Here is a 22,011-nt window from a genome sequence, read left to right as displayed (position 1 = left end):
TGGTGGGAGAGAAAATTGCGAAGCAATAAGAGTGTGGGTAATCTTCTTTCCTCATGGCCTAGTTTCATTTCTGCATTAAAAGAACAATTTTATCCCTTGGGTTATAAGAAAAAAGCCTTAATGGATTGGCAATACTTAAGGCAAGGTAAAGGTCAGGATGTTCAAAGCTTTACCAAGGAGTTTAGAAAACAAGCACTTAATTTGGGCATTACACTTGACTCACCTAAAGTAGTAACTAAGTATATTGGATCATTACATAGTTACATTAGACATTCATTATTATTGTTTGAACCTACTACCATTGACTCGGCCAGTGTAAAGGCCATTCATCTGGAAAACAGGGGAACACATGGACGAGATGACCACCTAAAGAGAACCGCGACAACCAAGAGAAGGGGAGCAAAGCCCTCTTGTACACATTGTGAGAAAGAGGGGCATGACGAAGAAAATTGTTGGAAGTTGCACCCTGAGCTGAGACCTAAAAGGAATGACAGAAAGGGGAAGCAGAAGGTCGTCACCACCATGCAACAAAACCAAGATTCCAAGTCAGAGGAAGATGAGAAGGTCGGATCTGCAGGATTTTCACAAAGGAGGCCCATTGACTTGGGGTCTAATTTTGGCGATGAAACAAAGTTTGTAGCCCTTGGGATCGCAGCAGGAGGACCCATAGATTTGGGATCTAATTCTGGCCATGAATCAAGGATTTCAATAGACATAACGAAAAGGGCACTCCCCACAGCAGGACTCTAAGAAATTCAGGAGATCAACCACCGCATCCAAGCAAAGAATGTTGAGCTAAGGAGGCTTCTACAGGAGGCAAGGGAAGAAAAACAAAGATTACTACGCCAGTTGCAACCCAAGGATGAGGCTTTGGAAAAACTGTAGCATCGCTATCTAGAGGTAAAAAGCGAATCCCCGATTTCATATGATTTTCATGATGATGAATTCGCTGCTTTTGAAAAACATACTATAGGGATTAGATCCAAACTATTGAAGAAGATGGGGTATTAGGGAAAGGGCCTCGACATCAAAGGCCAAGGCATCATAAACCCCATCGAAGTTGAGGAATTTCCGCGTTGTGCAGGACTCAGATATGCCAGAAAGGAAATGTTAGAAAGCTCTAATACAGCTAGTAACCAACCAACGAGAGATGATGAAATTCCCTCCTCACAGTCTAATGATAGTGAGGTCCCCATAAACACTTACTAGAGGAACACCAGGGGAAAGCACCCCAAGGCAGCCCCGAAAGTTTGGAGGAAAAAGAATCGTTGTAGTCATTGCAACAAAGAGGGACACCAACAAACCGTGTGTTTGATGCTCCATGCTCTGGAAACATCGCTAGAGGATCTGAAAGGTGAACATGTTCAACAAATGAATCCACCATATTCACAGTGGTCTACTTTATTAAGTTGGTTTTTCTAAGGTAGTAGCTTGTTATGGCCACAATTGTAAATCATACATTGTAAGTAAATATAAAAGTGATGGTGTGTTTCCTATCACTTCAAAACACAAAAATGATATTTTGGCCTTTCTTTAGTTGAGGTATTGATTACTTTTTATGTAATCCTTGGCCAAGGAGTGTGTGCTATAAACTCTTGGCAAGGAAGCGTTGTTAAGTCATGTGTGGGGTGCATAATTGCAAAGAATGTACTAGTTTCGCGTGCAGGTGATTGAAAATGTGGATTGGAAAGGACACAAATAGTGTGCTAAGTGTAGATGCTTTTGGGGTCCAAAAGCTCCTCAGTGGGGAGGATTGTTCTAGGTGGCTCCAAACACATGCAGAAGTCTAAGAGGGCTCAAGAAGGGTTAAAAATAAAAGTACTTGGATTGTGCTTGAACCAGGTTCATGTTGAATATCTCATCGTCGTGTTCGTGGTGGTGCGAACGGTTCATCAAACCGAGTCCGTATGTGAAAAATAGGAGCAGTCAAAGTTCAGGGTTGACTTGGGTGACTAGGCAGACTTAAGGAGGCAACAATTTGGACAAAATCCGGCCAACCTGGGCTAGATTCCAGGTGAATTTGTGGCTTGTTTAAATTGTCTCCTTCGGTCCATTTTTCAATTTTTCAAAAAGGACCATAGATTTATTATAAAAAACAAAGAACAAATATTATGAGGTGGTGGGCCATGACCCCCACCACCTCCCTTCCCAACCACTCATGTTAAAATTAAAAAAAACAAATTTTATTTTTGGGTCGGTGGCCATAACCCCGCCGAACCCTCCAGTCAACCTCCATAACACATTAATAGGTCGATGGCCATGACCCCGCCGGCCCCCACGACCACCATGTGCCATGTTAAGGGGTGCAGGCCACCCCCGGTGGACCTGCCATCCACGGTGGAATCACCGCCCAAAAAAAATGATAAAACATGGAACCCAAAGATTGTGAAAAGGATTTTTTTAAGGGTGTCGGCGGGGGTCGAACCCACCCAGTCCCCAAGCGGGTGGTCCCATGAATGTACATAATAAATAACGGCACGCCATATTTTTAAAACCAACCAGGCATTAAAATGGGAGGGGCGGGGTTTGACCACCCGACCCCTCCTTAACTAATTCCAAAGATAACCAATGTGCCAGACCAACTTTTTGTTAAATCTGCCCATTGAACCTTACTTCTACGATTTTTGCATAGTGCGTCAAGAGGAGGACAAGGGGCGGGCATGGATTTATATGCAGGTGGAACCTTGAGTGGTGCAAAGACGGGGTTGGAACCATGATCTGAGCAATTTCTCCAGGGGGCCAGATTTTCACTTTGTCAGTTTTCAACAACTTTTATATGGTTTCATCATTTCTCGATGCCACGAACTCATTGGTGCTATCTGTTTCTCCATCAGAGATCTGCAATTTTCGAGCTTCTTCAATTTTTGAGGTATAAGGTCATCATTTTGACTTTTGATGTACTTTCATTATTTTTCCATTTAATGAAAACATGGCCTCGCCACTAATTAGAGCAGGCCCTGGAGACGTAATCCCTCCTGGACGAACTCCGATATCAATCCTGTGTCTTCTATGCGTGACTTCTCTTCCTCTTCTTTTATGCACTTGTAATTTCATGGTTAAATGTAAGCTTAATATGTAATTCCTTAATGCATCACAAGGAAAAGATTTTTGGGATCAAGTGGGGACTTCACACTGGGGTGATCCCCTAATGTTGGTGGATCCAGCACCATCAACACAATCATATTACAAATCATGAATATATAGAAAACACACAAATAGGGAAGTTAGAACATATACCTAAGAAATAGGAACTAATTCCTAATTTAAGGCTCCAATGAACCGGCTCTCTCCTAAATTACATTTCTATATTATCTTCAACACTCCCCCTTAATGGAGAAAGGAGTTCACAAGTATTCCTAACATTTCCCTAAACAATTCAAACTTGATTCTATCGAGAGGCTTAGTGAAAATATCAGCAGCATTGTCACATGTATTACAATATTCAATATGGATTTCCTTTGGTTGAACTTTCTCCTTGACAAAATGAAACTGTGTATCAATGTTCTTTGTGTTTTTATGAAATATTGGATTATTTGCAAGTTTGATAGAGCTCTAGTTGTCGCATTTGATAACTGTTGCAACATTCTGTTATTCTCCAGCATTATGGAGAAGTCTCCTCAACCAAACTGCTTCACAAGTTGCTGCACACATTGCTTGATACTCAGCTTTTCCTGAAGACAAGGATACTGTGTTTTGCTTTTTGCTACTCCATGCAATGAACCCAGACCCAATGCTAAATGCATAGCTTTTTATGGATCACTTGTCATCTACATTTCCAACCAATCAGAGTCTGAAAAACCTATCAATTTAACATTGCATGAATTAGTATATATAATACTGTCTAGTCAATTTAACGTCTTAAATTGCTCTACATAAATTATCAATCCGGGTATCGTAAACTAATGAAGTGTAGTGCACCATATGCGCTTAGTTAACTTTTTTCTTACTTCGTTGTTTCATAGATTTTATTTTGTTTTGGGTTTTTTTTTTTGTTGGTTTCCTAAAGTGTTTATGCAAATGGAAATCCTATTCTAAGGTCTTAAGAATACTTTTAAAGGACAAGTATGGATAGAGATTTCAAGACAAGGCATATGTCCCTAATGGTAACTTCCAAAACTTAGCACTTCAAAAGATCTTAAAACATTTTATTGATGGAATTAGTACTTAAACAAAAGTGTAAATATGCAGCTACTTCAATCAAAATAGAATGCAACAACCAAACAATGAGCTAGTGACTATGAAACCCAGTATCCTTGCTGCTGTATAAAAAGAAAACTAAACTTAAAGAAATTCAAAAACTGTAAGCAAAGTAAACTAAATCATATTACATCAACCCATATTCTGACCCCTCACTTTTCGACTCGCTCTGGCTATAGGAGGCAATCATAAACAAATTGAGTAATCTGATATCTAAATTGCATAAAATGAAACTAAGATCAAACTACACATTCATACTTCAATCCCTCACCATTCGATTCGCTCTGGCTATAGGAGGTAACCGAAAATGACATGAGTAATCTAATCACTAACTTGCAGAAAAGTAAACTAAATCATATTACATCAAACAATATTCTGATTCCTCACTATTTGAGTCGCTTGGCTATAAGAAGGTAATCATAAACAAATGGAGTAATATGATATCTAAATTTCATGAAATGAAATTGCATAAAATGAAACTAAGATTAAACTACTCATTTATACTTCAATTCCTGAAAATGACATAAGTAATCTAATCATTAACTTGCAGGAAAGTAAACTAAATCATACTTCATCAAATAATATTCTGATTCCTCACTATTTGAGTCGCTTGGCTATAGGAAGGTAATCATAAACAAATGGAGTAATATGATATCTAAATTGCATGAAAGTAAATGAGAAAAACAAAACTGAAAGAAATAACAATGTTGGAATTAGAACTCAAAAAATAAATCATCAGAAGGACAAGATGATTCCATCATGTCATTAGTCATTGAAAAGCTATGTGCATTACTAATCTACAATCAACCGGTTGAACACACTTGCATGAATTAAAATTGCATGAATGGAAAATCTAATATATCAAACTTGAAAGCAATCAAATGACATAATGAAATCAAAGCAAAATTTACAAAATGAAATCTACTCTACCTTACATTCTAATATGCTCCATGACATCTACTTCACATCTCCTTCCATGTTGAGAACATCAAAGCTTTATTCAAATTCTTCAAAATTAAAAAGTACAACAAAGTTCTCCAAAGCTTTCAAAAGCCATCAAGGAAGAACTACAAAATCCAAGCTAAAGAACTCACAAGCTAAAAGACTAACAAGCTAAGCTCCCAAATTAAGGAGAGAGATCTCCTATTTATACAAAAAGATGAGAAGCCATCTCATTAATGAGAGTCCATGAATCTCTCCCTCTACCTCTAGAGTCCTAATCAAAATAAGAACTGATAAGACACATGTCTTCTTAGAGTTACAATACAATTAGGAGATGTGACACATATCCTCATGATCCCATGATTCTTTCCACTCAAATTCGAATTTTGCCTTAGAGTGCCACATAAGGGTCTTCTAGAAGCCTTCTTTCAACCTACACATGTCAACAATCTCAACCCATTTGTTAGGTATAAGCATATGCACATTATTTTCTAATTTTTAACCACAAATTCACTTAAAAGGCTTAGAATTAATAAATATTGGAAAAACATAAATGTGGTTCAATGATAATGAAAGTGGGATGAATGTGGTGACATAGTAGTGAAATGGAGGTGATATAATGGACATAATAGTGAAAGTGTAATCGAAATGAATGACATTTTCAAGACTCAACATACCCCCCAATTGAAGCTATTGCATGTCCTCATGCAATATATATTACATTAACTCTTTTGATCCTTGAGCTTTGGCTTAACTTTGCATGATATCATTTGATAACTTCATATTTTTGCAAAGTGTTCTACTTGAATTGCAACATGGTTGATTCTTGTGTTACAACCAATTTTTTTTTTTGCATTCTATTTTGATATTTGAACTTTGCATAGTGATATTTTGATTATTTTTGCAAAGTATATCTTTATTGGATTGCATGATGGTTGGTTCTTCTGTGACAACCATGATTTTGTTTGTATCCAATTTATTCTTTAAGAAATTTTTTTGAAAAACCATTTTATGCTCATAATAACAATGCAATAGTTAATATATGTTGGAAGTATGTGGGCTCCTGAATATGATATGGACATGGCAAAATATGAAGATGAATGTATTCCCCCCCAACTGATGGTATTGGCAATTTTATGAAATGAGGAAGAGAAATGTTTTTCCAACAATTATCATTCTAGCTTTTTATGGAATTCTATGGTCAAAAGTTAGAAAATGATGTACCTTCACTTACCCTTTGGAATGGATAAGTTGTATGTGTAGTGGCTGAAAATTTCTGATCATATTCTTCTTCAAATGTCTGAACAAGAGGAGTCATGGATAGAGAGATAAGATGGCTTTTTATTGCTTCTACTAAAACTTGCTGAATCTGCTCCAAAATGCTGAAAATAATAGTCTTCATGTCTTCAAAACTCGTTGGCACAATTCCTACTATGTGAAAAGATGTTTTGATGTCGAACATAGTAGGAAATTGTTGGCTTAGTGGCCATTAATGGATGCCACTAGTCAACATGTGAACTCTCACCATTGATGACAATGAGAGTCAAGATGCCCAAACACATCTTGCTAGGTATGAATGAATTTGTCGATGTCAAGTCACCTAGAAGATCTGATGAACAAGGAACATTAATGTATTCCCATTCTTTGTCAGCATGAGGACTTGTCATTAAGGCATGCAAGCCTCAAGGTGTTTTTACAAAGAACTTAGACTCAAAGGACTATGGACTCAATAATTTGCATTGAAGCAGGGCTTATTTGCGGAATGAAAATGACAGGAAATGGAAGATGAAAATGGAAGATGGCAATGGAGAGTAGAAATGGAAATGGGCAATAAGCATATGAATGAGCCTCTTGCTTTTATTTGTGGGTTATGAATGGAGAAAAAGAGATGGAAAGTGTATGTGAATGTAAATGGAAAATATGGAGTGAATGGTTTATTATGAAGTATGGATGTGATGGAGACAATAGTATCTGAAAGTTTTTCAAGTGTTTGGATCTGATTTTTCATCAACATATTTTCTCTTTGTTGCTGATCATCCTCTTATGAAACAAATTGGTCTCTTAGAGAGACACCATTCTCTTGTAGTCATTTGTCCTTCCTCCTGGAACCTGCAAAAACTAATACTTCTTCTGCAATGGAATGTAAGATTATCAAAGGAGAGAGGCGATCAATCTCTCTAATTATGATATTTACACACAAAACTAAGAATTTGTATTAATGAAACAAGTCTTCAAAAGAAAAATTAAAAAAATTTATACTTGCTTTGGAATTGGTGCCCAAAGTTGAATGTTGCTTCTTTTCAGCAATTTATTTCATTATTTGCCATTTCAAACTCTAATGATAGATTTCTCATTGTGTAGATCTTGTTGAGATATTTCCAACGATACTTAAATCATCAAAATCTGATTTTGTATGAGAAAGATAGGCTGATTTGAACAATGAGGTTTTCCTGGCTGCGGAATTGGACTTTAGCTGCGGAATGTGCACAGTTTCTGTAGCTAAAAATCTTGAATAAAAAGTTAGCCATTCATCTTTCATCATCAGTCCAAAATTAACCAATACCTTCAGAAAAGTGAGCAAATAAATTATTCATTTCATTGATTCAATTTTTTTTTTTTTTTTTCTTGACATGCAGCGACTTAGTGTGTTGACTCAGTGATAACAGTCAACTTGACTTCCTTTTTACCGGGGTCTTTTTCATTGAATTGGATCAAATGATTAGGACATAATCCATGTATAGACATTCCCCTAGCTACCCATGTGGCTTGTTTTGCTTGATGACACCTGCAACCTAGAGTTTAACAAAACAACTGCGGAAAGTTGAACCAGCTGCGGAAAGTGGCTGAAACAGTCAACCATCAGTTTTGATTTTTTTTTTTCTTTTTTTTTGTTACAAAAACTGTGTAATGATATGCTGCCTTGGAATTATTAAGGTCCGTTCTGTCTCTTACAACGTAGATAGCCAAAAATTACTTTCAAGTGTAAAAACATGCTGCCTTGGAATTGTAACGTTTATTTTCTAGTCACAAACAAGATAACTGGCAATAGCCATTACAACGTTTTCCAGTAACTTGCCGTCTTTTCCAGATGGTTATATACTAACAAGTTTAAAGCATAATACAACATGAAGAATACTCAAAATTGTACAAGATAAAATTTTATGAAGCAAAACAATTTGCTCCTTGACTATGAACATGGTTATATTATTCAAATGCTTCAAGTCTACTTCAAAATTCACAAGTATTCGGACCCCCACAATGTTCAAAGGTAGTCCTTATAATCAGAGATACAGTTTTGGAAAATTTTTCCTTGGGTAACAGTCAATTTTTTTTTTTTGGTCTAAGCTTTTAAAAGCAAACCAAAGTGATCACTTGGCAACACAGGAAGAGTCAAAGTTTGAGACCGTCCTCTGGTTTTCTTCTCCTTTTTATGGGAGAGACCAGGAATGGGATTTGTCCCTATCATATCAATACTCTCGACCTCAAAATCTTGAAAAGGGCAAAACATTCTATCCAAGCGCTTTTGCAAGAGACGATTTCCAGTTAGCATTTGATTAGCTTTAGTATCATATGTCCAGCCATCCTGACCAGATCTCAGCTTCACCCAAGCATCGTATCATCCATAAGGAAGAGGAGGAGCATCGTCCAGCTTATCATCCTAATTCATATCTCCTCCAAAACAACATTTGGTAGATTATTCAACAGATTCAAAGATTCCTTTGCCTGAAAGACACGCTCTGCACTGTACATTTGATCCTTGTGCAAAGCTTGGTTCACGTAAGGGAGTTAAAACAGAGCCGTCTTCAATTGGATTGCTGTTAACAGGTGTTATGTTTATCAACAAAGAGTCGATCCAATTAGAACTGTTATTAACCGAGAAGTGGCAGAGCAAGTGTTAGACGGGTGGCAAAATCAACAAACGGTTTTTAATGACAGAGAGTCGTATTTCAACTACAGCGTGCCGTGTTCAAACTATTTCTTGTTCATTTAATAGAAATCATTTTTCATGCATTCAGAGACACAGTGGATGACCTGGCAGCCAAGAAAATCGGATCTGGGCGGATTTCTCAAAGAAATCGGAATATGGCCGCAACTGTTAAAAAAAATTGTTTTTTTCACACACGGCAGGCAAAAAGAGGCTCCAAAGAACCGAAGATTTCTCCCAGACTGCCACAAATCTCCTAAAACGGTTTCTGGGTTATCTAATTGACCCAACTGGAGAAAAAACCATTCCAGATTCATCTTCGTTTGGCCAAATCGTGCGTTTGAAGTTAGAAGCTTTTCTATTCTGCGTTTTTTTTCTAAATTGCTGTGTTTGAATTTGCAGGTTCATGAGCGTTTTGGAAAATTCTTACAGAAGCATTATGAGCAGTCACAGTTGTGATAGCCTACCACATGGAGATTTTCTTTGATTGTATGCACTTGGTGATAGCATCTATCCATCAGATTTACCTAAATCAACACACCTGTTTAAGTAATTTTGATCTGCATTTTGAAATTCCACCATTGAGCTCAACGCTAATGGAATAGACTTTGTATTACAGGTTTGTTGAAATTGATACTGAAGATAAAGCATCAATTCACCATAGCTTCATTTCACGGTTTCGATCCTTCACTTATCGTTGATACTCCAAATGCAATCACCTGTTACATTTTATTTCATTTGCAAAAAAAAACTTTTATGCTCTTAGCCCTACGTGGTTTTCATGGAGTTTTTTTTTTTAATAAAATTATATGTTATATTTTCAAAAATTAAAAATATACATATACTTTTCATTAAACAAAACAATGATTTTTTTTTTTTTTTTAACAAATGTTTTTGCAGGCTTGTTTCAGGGCCAAGGCTTGAACATGGATGCATATTTTTCTACTGAGGCCACAGTGAAAGCTAGGATTCAAGATAGCCATAGATTATTTTTCTTCTTTTTTTTTTCTCTGAAATTGTAAATTTTTATAATAAGGATTAATGATTTTCAATTTTAGACAACAAAGACTTCAAGAAAAACATGCTAAAAATAGGACTTTGACTAAGGTCTTAGGTTGGTTTTTCATCGATCTGAGCTGGGTGACTAGGATAGGATCCATGTCGGGACAATTCTGGAGATGCCCATGTGGTTGATTTTTTTATTGGATGCTTGTAACCTATTAAACCTTGAAACAACTACGGAATTCTCAACTAGCTGCGGAATCAGGGCACTTTCCGCAGCTAAGTTGCAAAACCTTATTAAAACAGGATACAGTGTTTTAAGGACCACTATAGACCATAACCAGTCAATCTTGGACAGCTGAACCTATCAAAGCAGTTGGGTTTCATTTTTTCATTTTTTTTATTTTTTATTTTTATTTTTATTTTTTTTATTTTTATTGAATCAATTGAAATGATGAAGTTTATTTTGTCTCTTCTTTTTTTTTTTTTTTTTTTTTACATAACAATCCTTTTTCTGATCCTCCAGATCACACAAAGTGCAGGAGGAGAGCATACTCAAGAATTATTTATTAATTTTTTTACTTAACAATCCTTTTTCTGATCCTCCAGATCACACGAAGTGCAAGAGGAGAGCATACTCAAGAATTATTAATTTTTTTTTTTCCAGATGTAAGAAATAAGGTCTCCTAATTACACTTCCCCGGTAACAGCGCCAAAATGTCTAGTCAATTTAGCGTCTTAAATTGCTCTACATAAATTATCAATCCGGGTATCGTAAAATAATGAAGTGTGGTGCACCATATGTGCTTAGTTAACCTTTTTCTTACTTCGTTGTTTTATAGATTTTATTTTGTTTTGGGGTTTTGTTTTTGTTGGTTTCCTAAAGTGTCTAATGCAAATGGAAATCCTATTCTAAGGTCTTAAGAATACTTTTAAAGGACAAGTATGGATAGATATTTCAAGACAAGGCCTATGTCCCTAATGGTAACTTCCAAAACTTAGCACTTCAAAAGATCTTAAAACATGTTATTGATGGAATTAGTACTTAAACAAAAGTGTAAATATGCAGCTACTTCAATCAAAATAGAATGCAACAACCAAACAATGAGCTAGTGACTATGAAACCCAGTATCCTTGCTGCTGTATAAAAAGAAAACTGAACTTAAAGCAATTCAAAAACTGTAAGCAAAGTAAACTAAATCATATTACATCAACCCATATTCTGACCCCTCACCTTTCGACTCGCTCTGGCTATAGGAGGCAATCATAAACAAATTGAGTAATCTGATATCTAAATTGCATAAAATGAAACTAAGATCAAACTACGCATTCATACTTCAATCCCTCACCATTCGACTCGCTCTGGCTATAGGAGGTAACCGAAAATGACATGAGTAATCTAATCACTAACTTGCAGAAAAGTAAACTAAATCATATTACATCAAATAATATTCTGATTCCTCACTATTTGAGTCGCTTGGCTATAGGAAGGTAATCATAAACAAATGGAGTAATATGATATCTAAATTGCATGAAATGAAATTGCATAAAATGAAACTAAGATTAAACTACTCATTCATACTTCAATTCCTGAAAATGACATAAGTAATCTAATCACTAACTTGCAGGAAAGTAAACTAAATCATACTACATCAAATAATATTTTGATTCCTCACTATTTGAGTCGCTTGGCTATAGGAAGGTAATCATAAACAAATGGAGTAATATGATATCTAAATTGCATGAAAGTAAATGAGCAAAACAAAACTGAAAGAAATAACAATGCTGGAATTAGAACTCAGAAAATAAATCAGCAGAAGGACAAGATGATTCTATCATGTCATTAGTCATTGAAAAGCTATGTGCATTACTAATATACAATCAACCAGTTGAACACACTTGCATGAATTAAAATTGCATGAATGAAAAATCTAATCTATCAAACTTGAAAGCAATCAAATGATATAATGAAATCAAAGCAAAATTTACAAAATGAAATCTACTTCACCTTACATTCTAATATGCTCCATGACATCTACTTCACATCTTCTTCCATGTTGAGAACATCAAAGCTTTATTCAAATTCTTCAAAATTACAAAGTACAACAAAGTTCTCCAAAGCTTTCAAAAGCCATCAAGGAAGAACTACAAACTCCAAGCTAAAGAACTCACAAGCTAAAAGACTAACAAGCTAAGCTCCCAAATGAAGGAAAGAGATCTCCTATTTATACAAAAAGATGAGAAGCCATCTCATTAATGAGAGTCCATGAATCTCTCTCTCTACCTCTAGAGTCCTAATCAAAATAGGAACGATAAGACACATGTCTTCTTAGAGTTACAATACAATTAGGAGATGTGACACATATCCTCATGATCCCATGATTCTTTCCACTCAAATTCGAATTTTGCCTTAGAGTGCCACATAAGGGTCTTCTAGAAGCCTTCTTTCAACCTACACATGTCATCAATCTCAACCCATTTGTTAGGTATAAGCATATGCACATTATTTTCTAATTTTTAACCACAAATTCACTTAAAAGGCTTAGAATTAATAAAGATTGGAAAAACATAAATGTGGTCCAATGATAATGAAAGTGGGATGAATGTGGTGACATAGTAGTGAAATGGAGGTGATATAATGGACATAATAGTGAAAGTGTAATGGAAATGAATGATATTTTCAAGACTCAACAAATACCATAGTCTAATGTTTTTGGAGATACCTTAAGACTCCTTTTGCTGCAACCCAATGACTGTCAAGAGGCTTTGACATGAATTGGCTCAATACACTGACTGCATAAGCCAAATCTAGCCTAGTTCTAGCCAAGTAGATTAGACTTCCAACTAGCTATCTATACAATGTTGCATCTCCCTCCTTAGAACCATTATCATTATGAAGTTTGATATTCTGTTGTAAATGCATTGCCACAACTTTGCACTGATCCATTCTGAACTTTTGCAGTAAACTCCTGACATACTTACCCCGTGACATAAAGGTCTAGCCAGAATCCCTCCAGACTTCCAGACCCAAAGAGTAGTGTAGCTCTCCAAGGTCTTTCATCTTAAAAGCCTGTGACATCTCCTCTTTGATTTCCTTAATGAGTTCATCTGCATTTCCTGTAATGATAAGATCATCTACATATAAAGAATCAAAATAATTCGCCCCACTTTGTCAAACACGGTATACAGATTAGGGTCATTACTGCTTCTTTTATAACTATGTTGTAGGAAAAATGAATCAATTTTGTCATACCATGACCTGGGTGCCTGTTTTAGTCCATACAATGCTCTCTTCATTCTACAGACTAAATGTTCTCCCCACTGTTTAACAACCCCTCAGGTTGCACTAAATGCACTTCTTATTTTAATTCACCATTTAAGAATGTAGATTTCACATCTAGCTGGTGTATCGTCCAATGATGTTTGGTAGCTAAAGAAATTAACATTCTGATTGTGTTTAATTTAGCTACAGGGGCGAAGGTTTCCTCATAATTAATACCTTCTTTTTGATAGTACCCCTTTGCAACTAGCCTAGCTTTATATTTATCTATACTCCCATCTAATTTAAATTTAGGCTTGTATAACCATTTAGAACCTATGGGTTGTTTTCCTTCACGTAATTCAACTAGATACCAGGTTTTGATTTTAAGTATTGATTCATATTCCTCTTCCATGGCTGCCCTCCATTCACTATATTGACTAGCTTCTTTATAACTATAGGGTTCAACAACACTTAACATACTAGTTATAAAAGCAGTATCCCTATATCTTGCTAGTAACTGAGTTTGCCTACTTGATCTCCTGAGTGGTGGAGTGGCTTCAAACTTGTTCTGATCATCCCTTGGTGGAATTGGCTTGACAACTGCATCTATACCATCCACTTCCTTTTTCTCCTGCTGCTGCTGCTCATGACTGTCTCCTGTTTCATCACCCCCTTCTTCCATCAACAAAGGCATGTGCCACTCTTCACTGGCACTCTCATGGTTTCCATCATTAACCTACTCATGAAATACTACATCTCTACTTGCAAAGACTTTATGAGTAGAGGGATTAAACAATTTATAAGCCTTAAACTCTGTATAATACCCAACAAAGATGCATTTAATGGCCTTTGAATCCAGTTTCTTCGTATCCTCCTTTGGAACATGAGAAAAAGCTTTAGAGCCAAAAAATTTTAAATGACTTACTATAGGCTTAAATCCTAGTAATGCTTCGAAAGGAGTTTTAAAATCAATACTTTTTGTTGGAATCTTATTCTTCAAATACAGTGCAATATTTATTACTTCAACCCAAAATCAATTAGACAGATTCTTACCTTTTAGCATGCTGCGAGTACACTCCACAAGGGTTATGTTTTCCTCTCTGCAACCCCGTTCTGTTGAGGAGTGTGGGGTATTGTAAACTACTGCAGTATCCCATGGTATTTACAGTATTTGATGAAACTAGCCTTCTTGTATTCTCCCCCTTGGTCCGAGCGGAGAATCTTGATGAATTTTCCTATCTGCTTCTCAAACATGCTTTTGAAAAGAATCTTGTACAATCATCAACAAACAATAAGAAATAATAGGCACCTCCCAATGACCTCATTTGCATTGGCCCACATAAATCAGTGTGCACTAACTCTAGTATATCTCTCTTCTTTCTATCTACATTTATAGGAAACTCATCTCTGTGCATCTTCCCAAGAGCACATGCTTCGCAATCAACATGAACATTCTTTAAAATAGGGAGACCATTGACCATACCTTGTTTCTGAAGTAGTTGTAGGTCATTGAAATTAATATGGCCGAATCTTTGATGCCATAAATCTTCTGCAGTCATAGTTGATGATGTCAATGCTTGGTGTGGCGCACTTCTCACATTCAGCTTGTATAAACCTCCCACATGAACACCTGATGCAATTGGCTTCATACGATCTAGCAGATCTTTAATAACACAATAAGATTTAAAAACTCTACCTTAATATTCTGATCTGTTATCATCGAAACAGAGATTAGATTCTTTTTTATTCTGGGTACATACATTACATTTTGAATATGCCTAATATTTCCATTAGGCAAAACAACAAGAACATTACCATATCCTTTGATTTGGTACCCTCTATCATCGCCAAGATAGATGTTTGCTCCACTATTGGTCTCTTTGAAATTTTCAAACTGATGCCTATTTCCTGTCATGTGGGTGGAAGCTCCTGAGTCAACAAACCAAGTTTCTACTTCATCATCCTCAGTAGAAAATGCAGAATTAGATACGAACAATCTGAGATTCTGATTCTATTCTTCATCAACAAAATGACTTGCATGCTTCTTGTGTCTCTATTGACCTTCATAAAACTTCTTCTTCCGACAATGTTTAGCTATATGACCAATTTTACTGCAATAAAAACATTTTGGTCCCAAATCACTTCTCTTTGAAGACATACCTTGAGATGGAGGTGGCTTTCTTTGTGGGGTTCCTTCGCTTTTGTGTACTACATTTTCCTTTCCTCTAAAGGGCTTCTTCTTTGCCATTAGGGAAAGATATGAGCTCTGGGGTTTCAGAGTCATCCGCCTTTCCTCCTCCTGCATTAGGATCCCTGTCAATTCTTCAAACTTGGGGGATTTTTCTCTCGCATTCAACCCAGTGATGAACATCTAATAGTCGTCAATCATACCATTCATGGTAATTGTGACCCAATCAGTGTTTGATACTGTTTCACTAATGTCGCCCAAGTTATTCTTAAGCTCCTTGATATGAGAGATGAACGCTGCTACTGATTCATTCTCCTCCATTTTAATGGATATAATCTTGCTCTTTAGAAACAATAGGCAGTTTGTGTTCTTGATGTTGTACAAGTCTTTGAGAGTTGTCCAGATGTTTGATGCAGATTTACATTTTCGAATATGAGGAATAATGCAATCTTTCACAGAAAATTTGAGAAGCACATTTGCTTTATTCTCCCTCTTTTCCCAGTCCTAGATTGTTGTTGTTGTTCCATCTATAGCTAGAGTCGGCTTCAACTCATCACGGGTTGCAATTGTCCATGCGTTTTGCCCCTCCAATAGAGTCTACAACTTAAATTTCCAATTGGAACCGTCGATCTTATTTCTATCGTTCAGAGAAACCTCTGCCATCTAATTGTTTATCTTGACAGGTCTCCCTCGAAAAAAAAATTCACCTATCTTTGAAGAGAAATTTCAAAAAAAATGGGTGCTCTCTTAAAAAACAATTCCTTGGAAAAGATCCCCTTAGATTTAAAAAAAAAAAAAAACTCTAAAAACAAAATGACTCCAACCTTAGTCAAATGCACCCAACATTTAAAAAAAATAAATCATTTAACCCCATTTTTTGAATCTAGCCCATCATTGTTTATAATCCCATTTTTTTTTTTGTTAAAAAAAACAGCAGAGAAACTTGACTGAAATGTTACAACCCCAAAGCTTTCAAAAAAAAACCGGCCTTCGAAATTCACTCAAGGCCTATCTTTGACTTTTTATGGCCTTCCTTGATTCAAAAAAGAATAGATAGGAAATTGCTCTTGGCCTCACGGACAAAGGCATCACCGACCCTGTGTGGAGGCACCACTGATCCTCATCATGTCGCCCCACTGCTGCATACGCCAGACTGTTGCACCCCGAGACCATGTTTCTGGCACCAGTGCGTTGGCCTTTAATCAACGATCGCTTCATGCAGGCCACCGCTGCAATACACCTCCGTTGCAACACACCTCCTGCTTCATCGACCTCTACTGCACAAATCAATACCCTAACTAGGAAGTTCGTGACCTCTAGCAGCCACGACAAACTGCACAACGACCTTCACCTTGGTGCGGCAACAGTAACACGACAGTCACCTTCGCTCACACACGACGGTCACAACCACGGTTAACACACAATTGTTTGCAACATGGATCTACCAACAGGTCGGCAACACACATCAACGACACGCAACAACACCCGGAAACGCCCTCCGAGAAGGCAAGACCAGAGTCAACGGATCAGTCCAGTCTTGATTCCCAGATCCGCGATTTTCGGGCGCGATGGTCAACGCTCTTCTTCTTTTAGGAAAAATGATGGTGAATGTGAATAATCTTTAAAAAAATCCGTGCTGCTCCGCCTTCTCAGCATACGAGGCCTTCTTCACACCAGCCACCAGGGCCTCTCTTCCGTCACTTAGAGACTCACTCAGCTATCAAAGCATACTGGCTTTGACTCACTAATTTGGAGATCTCATACCATGTTAAAAAACGAAGAATTAACTTTATTAATAAATTAGCCAACTCACAAGTGAGGAGCTCCACTTCACCAACTTTGGAGATCTGATGCCATGTTAAAAAACTAAGAATCAATTTTATTAATAAACTAGGCAACTCACAAGTGAGGAGCTCCACCTGGAGACAGCTTCTCACAGAACGCTCTACAACAATCATATTACAAATCATTAATGTATAAAAAACCGGCAAATAGGGAAATTAGAACAGATAAATAAAAAAAAAACTAATTCCTAATCCAAAGCTCCAATGAACGGACTCTCCCCTAAATTACATTTCTACATTATCTTCAACATTGGTCATTCATAACATAGCTAAATCATGGCAATTGCAGTGCCATTGGCAAACGCTCTCTCATACATTTAATTCTCTCTTCAACATTGGTCATTCATAACATAGCTAAATCATGGCAATTGCAGTGCCATTGGCAAACGCTCTCTCATAATTTTATTCTCAAAGTTACTTCTTCTACACTTCCTAATATTAAGATGGTGGTTATGGTTTTGGGGTTTTAATAATTATTTGAAGCATAATTTGGAGGATACCCTAATTGCTCATATTGTAAAGCTTTGTAATTATCTCCATATGTTTTTCTTCGCCCAGGTCTTTCGACGGCCACAACCTGGAATTCTCAGTGCTCATCGCTAAGCTATTGCCACCGAAAATAGTTCAAATCGCTTGATCCACAGATTAAATCGACTTAATTAACATAATTTTACCGATTCGTAAAGTGCAAGGCTCTCACCTTGTGGCCGTGGGTTCGAACCCTACTGTGGATGTCTTGTTCAATTATTGGATCTCTGGTATCTAAGTTCGCTACGGTGGGCGTCTTTTTCGCTTATTGGGTTTCTGATATTTTTTTGGCAAATAAGAAAAAACGTTTTATATTGATAAAAAAAGAAAGTACATTTACAAGATGGAGATCCCACTGATCCCATGTAAAGGAATAAGCAGCAACCGAGAACTGTGTTTAATACATCTAATCTCTAAGATTCATAAACTGTAGAGAGTAGTCCTGTTACAATGATCAAAACCTGGAGGTATTTTTCACAAAAAAGGAACAGATTGTAAGCAGAAACAATCTAAAGACAGTTAGATCAAAACATATCTCGACCACTGAAAAGAGTCAAAGGTAAAACTTTGGAATATAACCTTATCAGAATCTGAGCTGCAACCTTCGAGGCGATTTGCTTTGCCATTTTGACTCTGATAGATGTTTGTGATGGAGATAGAGTGGAACTCTTTGAGTAGGGTTTTGATTATGGTTAGGAGAGTTTAAGGAGCCTCCATCGTTTGCCAAGTCCATCGTTTGCCCAGTCCATGATTGATTTGGAATCCCTGAAAATGGAAATAGCTCTGATGCCAAGCCAAGAAGCACAGTGTAGGACCGCCAAAGAGCGAAGAGTTCAACATGTGTATTAGAATCAATTCCACAATGCCAGTTATACTTGTAAAAAGCTCTCAGGATCTAGATAGATGGCCATGTCAGTGATCAAATTTGAAAGGTTGATCTTAATTTTATTTGGAAGGGCATATATTTATCTAACCCTTCCAAGATGAAAAGTTATAAAAAAATCGTACTTCTATTAACGAGTGTATATTAAATAAACCCTTTACAAAAACGTACTTCTATTAACGAGTGTATATTAAATAAACCCTTTACAAAAAAAATGCCAAAATGAAATGGTGTCCTAGATCTTTAAAATTTAAAAAGTTGCTACATTAAAACACTATAAAATCTCAATAGACAAACATTTTTCTCAAATTTTATTTAAAAAAGGTGAACATATGTTTCTTCTATTCATTAGATGATCTTCAAAAGTATTTGAATTTACATCATTGAAAATAGAAATCTATTTGCATAATGGAAAAGGTTTTTTTAGTTTTCATTTGTCTCTAATTAATACTATATGTTTTCTTAAGCTTGAATTAGTTTAAAGCAAACCAAAGAAACAAATATATACCTTCAACAACCAAGGGAATTCAACTTTTCTCTTAACATTGCTCATTCAAAGAACACTATCAATAGACTTTCATCTCCATTAAAAACTCCAAGCTCTATAGATTCAAAAATTTATGTAATTAATAGGAAAGTTTTCTATATCTAATAGGGAAATATTGTAATATGTAATACACATCTACAATGTTGTTGTTGTATGGCTTGGTTGGTCATTTTTCTTCTTTGAAAATGGTTTTCAAATTTGGTCCTTACAATGAATTCAATCTTAGTTGATGTCTTTTTTTATTAATGCGGTTTCTTTTTGTTGATGTCTTTTTATAATAATGTGGTTTCTTTTTGTTATCAATTTCGTTTATTTTTTCTATGATTTCAACATCTCCTTAAAGACCCTTCATAGCAACAGCCACATGGACAACCACACGCACTCCTTATTTCCTAGATGTTGAATGGAGAGAATGAAGCGAGAGACACAATAGTAGTTGTATGGATATCTATTGGCATTCTATATCTTTTGGGAAGACCAACAAAAGAAAAAGAAAATTAAGTTGTAACCCTATAGGTAGACCAATCTTCAGTTGTATGGTTATTAATAGAGTCCCTAAGTTTCATTTTAACACTTGAGAGTTCTCCCTAGTTCACAACTCTACATAATTTTATGGGAGCACACTTATTATCTCTCAATTATAGTATTAATTTCTATGTTTTCAAAAACTAGAGAGTTAATAAAGAAAAACACTTTTAAGATAAGAGAAGAAATACGGGGTTTTAAATAAAGCTTGATTTTATAAATGCTACGTTTAATAGTAAGCTTGATTACAGTAAGTTCAAATGACAACAATGCTAGGCTTTTGTAAGCATTCTGGTTGACAACAATGCTAGGCTTTTGTAAGCATTCTGGTTGTCAGTCATGGAATCATCTAAAAATAGAAAAGAGATGGTAGTAGTTATTTACGAGAGTATAAAAAACATTCGTGAATCACTAAGCATAGTTACCACCATCTAATGGGGTAATTTCATAATTGAACAATCTTGTCTGAATGGTTGGTTGACAAGAAAGAAAGAAAAATTTACAAATTAGGAAAGAAAATGAAGATATAACAGAAAATGTCTATGGTTATGATGTAAAAATGTCAATACTATCACTTTAATCTATTTTTAAGCTCGATAAAATTACATCTTTAACTAATCTATTTCATTTATTACTATAAAATAAAAATTTATTCATTTATTACTATAAAATAAGAATTTAAATTAATAAAGAGATTAGTTTGTCTATATACCTTTGTTCGCTAAAAAGAAACCCTAAAGAAAGAACCCTATCGACCTTATTATACTATCTCAAGATTTCCATGTCGAACATCAAACTTTCAAAGTAATGATGTCCTCATGGAAAATGTAAGTAACCCTATCGGCCTTCTTATACTATCTCAAGATATTTATGTCGAACATCAAATGTCATGAATATGTCCTCATAAAGGTAGTATGGAATATGTTTTCATAGCGGTAGGATGATTAGTACTCGAAGATATTCGACATCCTCGAAGATGTTGGGTATTTAAGTTGTGCATTGAATTGTGCCTTGAAGCATCTCAACAACTCTCCCCATTGAGGACCTCAATTCCATATCATACTATATGCGCCACAATGTAGTCTTTACCACTCTCTCTGCTTCTTCCCAATCTATCATTAAATCCACATCCTCTTCAAGCCTCAGTTCCAACATTTCTCTCAATCTGATCCCCATCTTCATTTGCTCCACTGTAGGCACTAGGAATTGATAGCCCACGCGTTTGCTGACACCCTCCATGATCATATGGTGCCTTAACATTACAATATTTATCCCACTCACAATCTCTAGCAAAATGATGGTGAAGTTGTAAACGTCTTCTAATGGGAAGATTTCTCATCCACTCTGGCGTTAGATACCCTCTAGTGCCTCTGATAGTGGAGAAGCAGAAAGTACGTTCTCTATCCACAACTTGTCCAGCCTGAAGTTTGGTACTTTAGGAATGATATTTTCGTCTAGGAGGATGTTTTGAGGTTTTATGTCATAGTGAAGAACCCAATGCAGGCATTCCTCGTGCAAGTACCCGATGCCTCTCGCCATGCCTAATGTATCAGGTAGATGGTAGTAGTTATTTACAAGATGAAAAAAAAGGTTTGTGAATCACTAAGCGTAGTTATCACTATCTAATGGGGTAATATCATAATTGAACAATATTGTGTTAATGGTGGGTTGACAAGAAAGAATAAAATTTTACAAATTAAGGAAGGAAAATGGAGATACCACAGAAAATGTATGTGGTTATGATGTAAAAATGTTAATACTGTCACTTTAATCTACTTTTAAGCATTGGACAAGTATGAAAAATATCGTTTCAAATGATGAACTGCATACCTGTTGAAGGCCATTGATTGGGACCATGAAATCACTTTCCTTTATCAACACTAGCTCCAGAAGCTTCATAACTCCCCTTCCAATCCCTTGGAAAAATGAATATATGAAAAATTACGAAGAGAAATACTTCAATGGATTGATTTTTGAGAGTTGAGCAGAGCCAGATGTAAGTACAAGCAGAAGTAAATATAAGGAGACACAAATTCACATCAAAACTTTGGGTTGAATGGAAGTGTTAAGAGATTCTGCTTGATACAGAGTGTAACCTCAATGGTTCTCATTCCGCAACAATTTCATTGTTTCCCCCTCTGGAAGGGAAAAAAGCCACTGACTTTGCT

This window comes from Pinus tabuliformis, chromosome 7 (assembly GCF_031772625.1).
Source record: "Pinus tabuliformis cultivar Carrire ecotype Pingquan chromosome 7, CPIR1, whole genome shotgun sequence".
Taxonomy (NCBI): Eukaryota; Viridiplantae; Streptophyta; class Pinopsida; order Pinales; family Pinaceae; genus Pinus; species Pinus tabuliformis.
The sequence above is the reverse complement of the archived record's forward strand: the minus strand, read 5'-3'. Positions refer to the sequence as shown.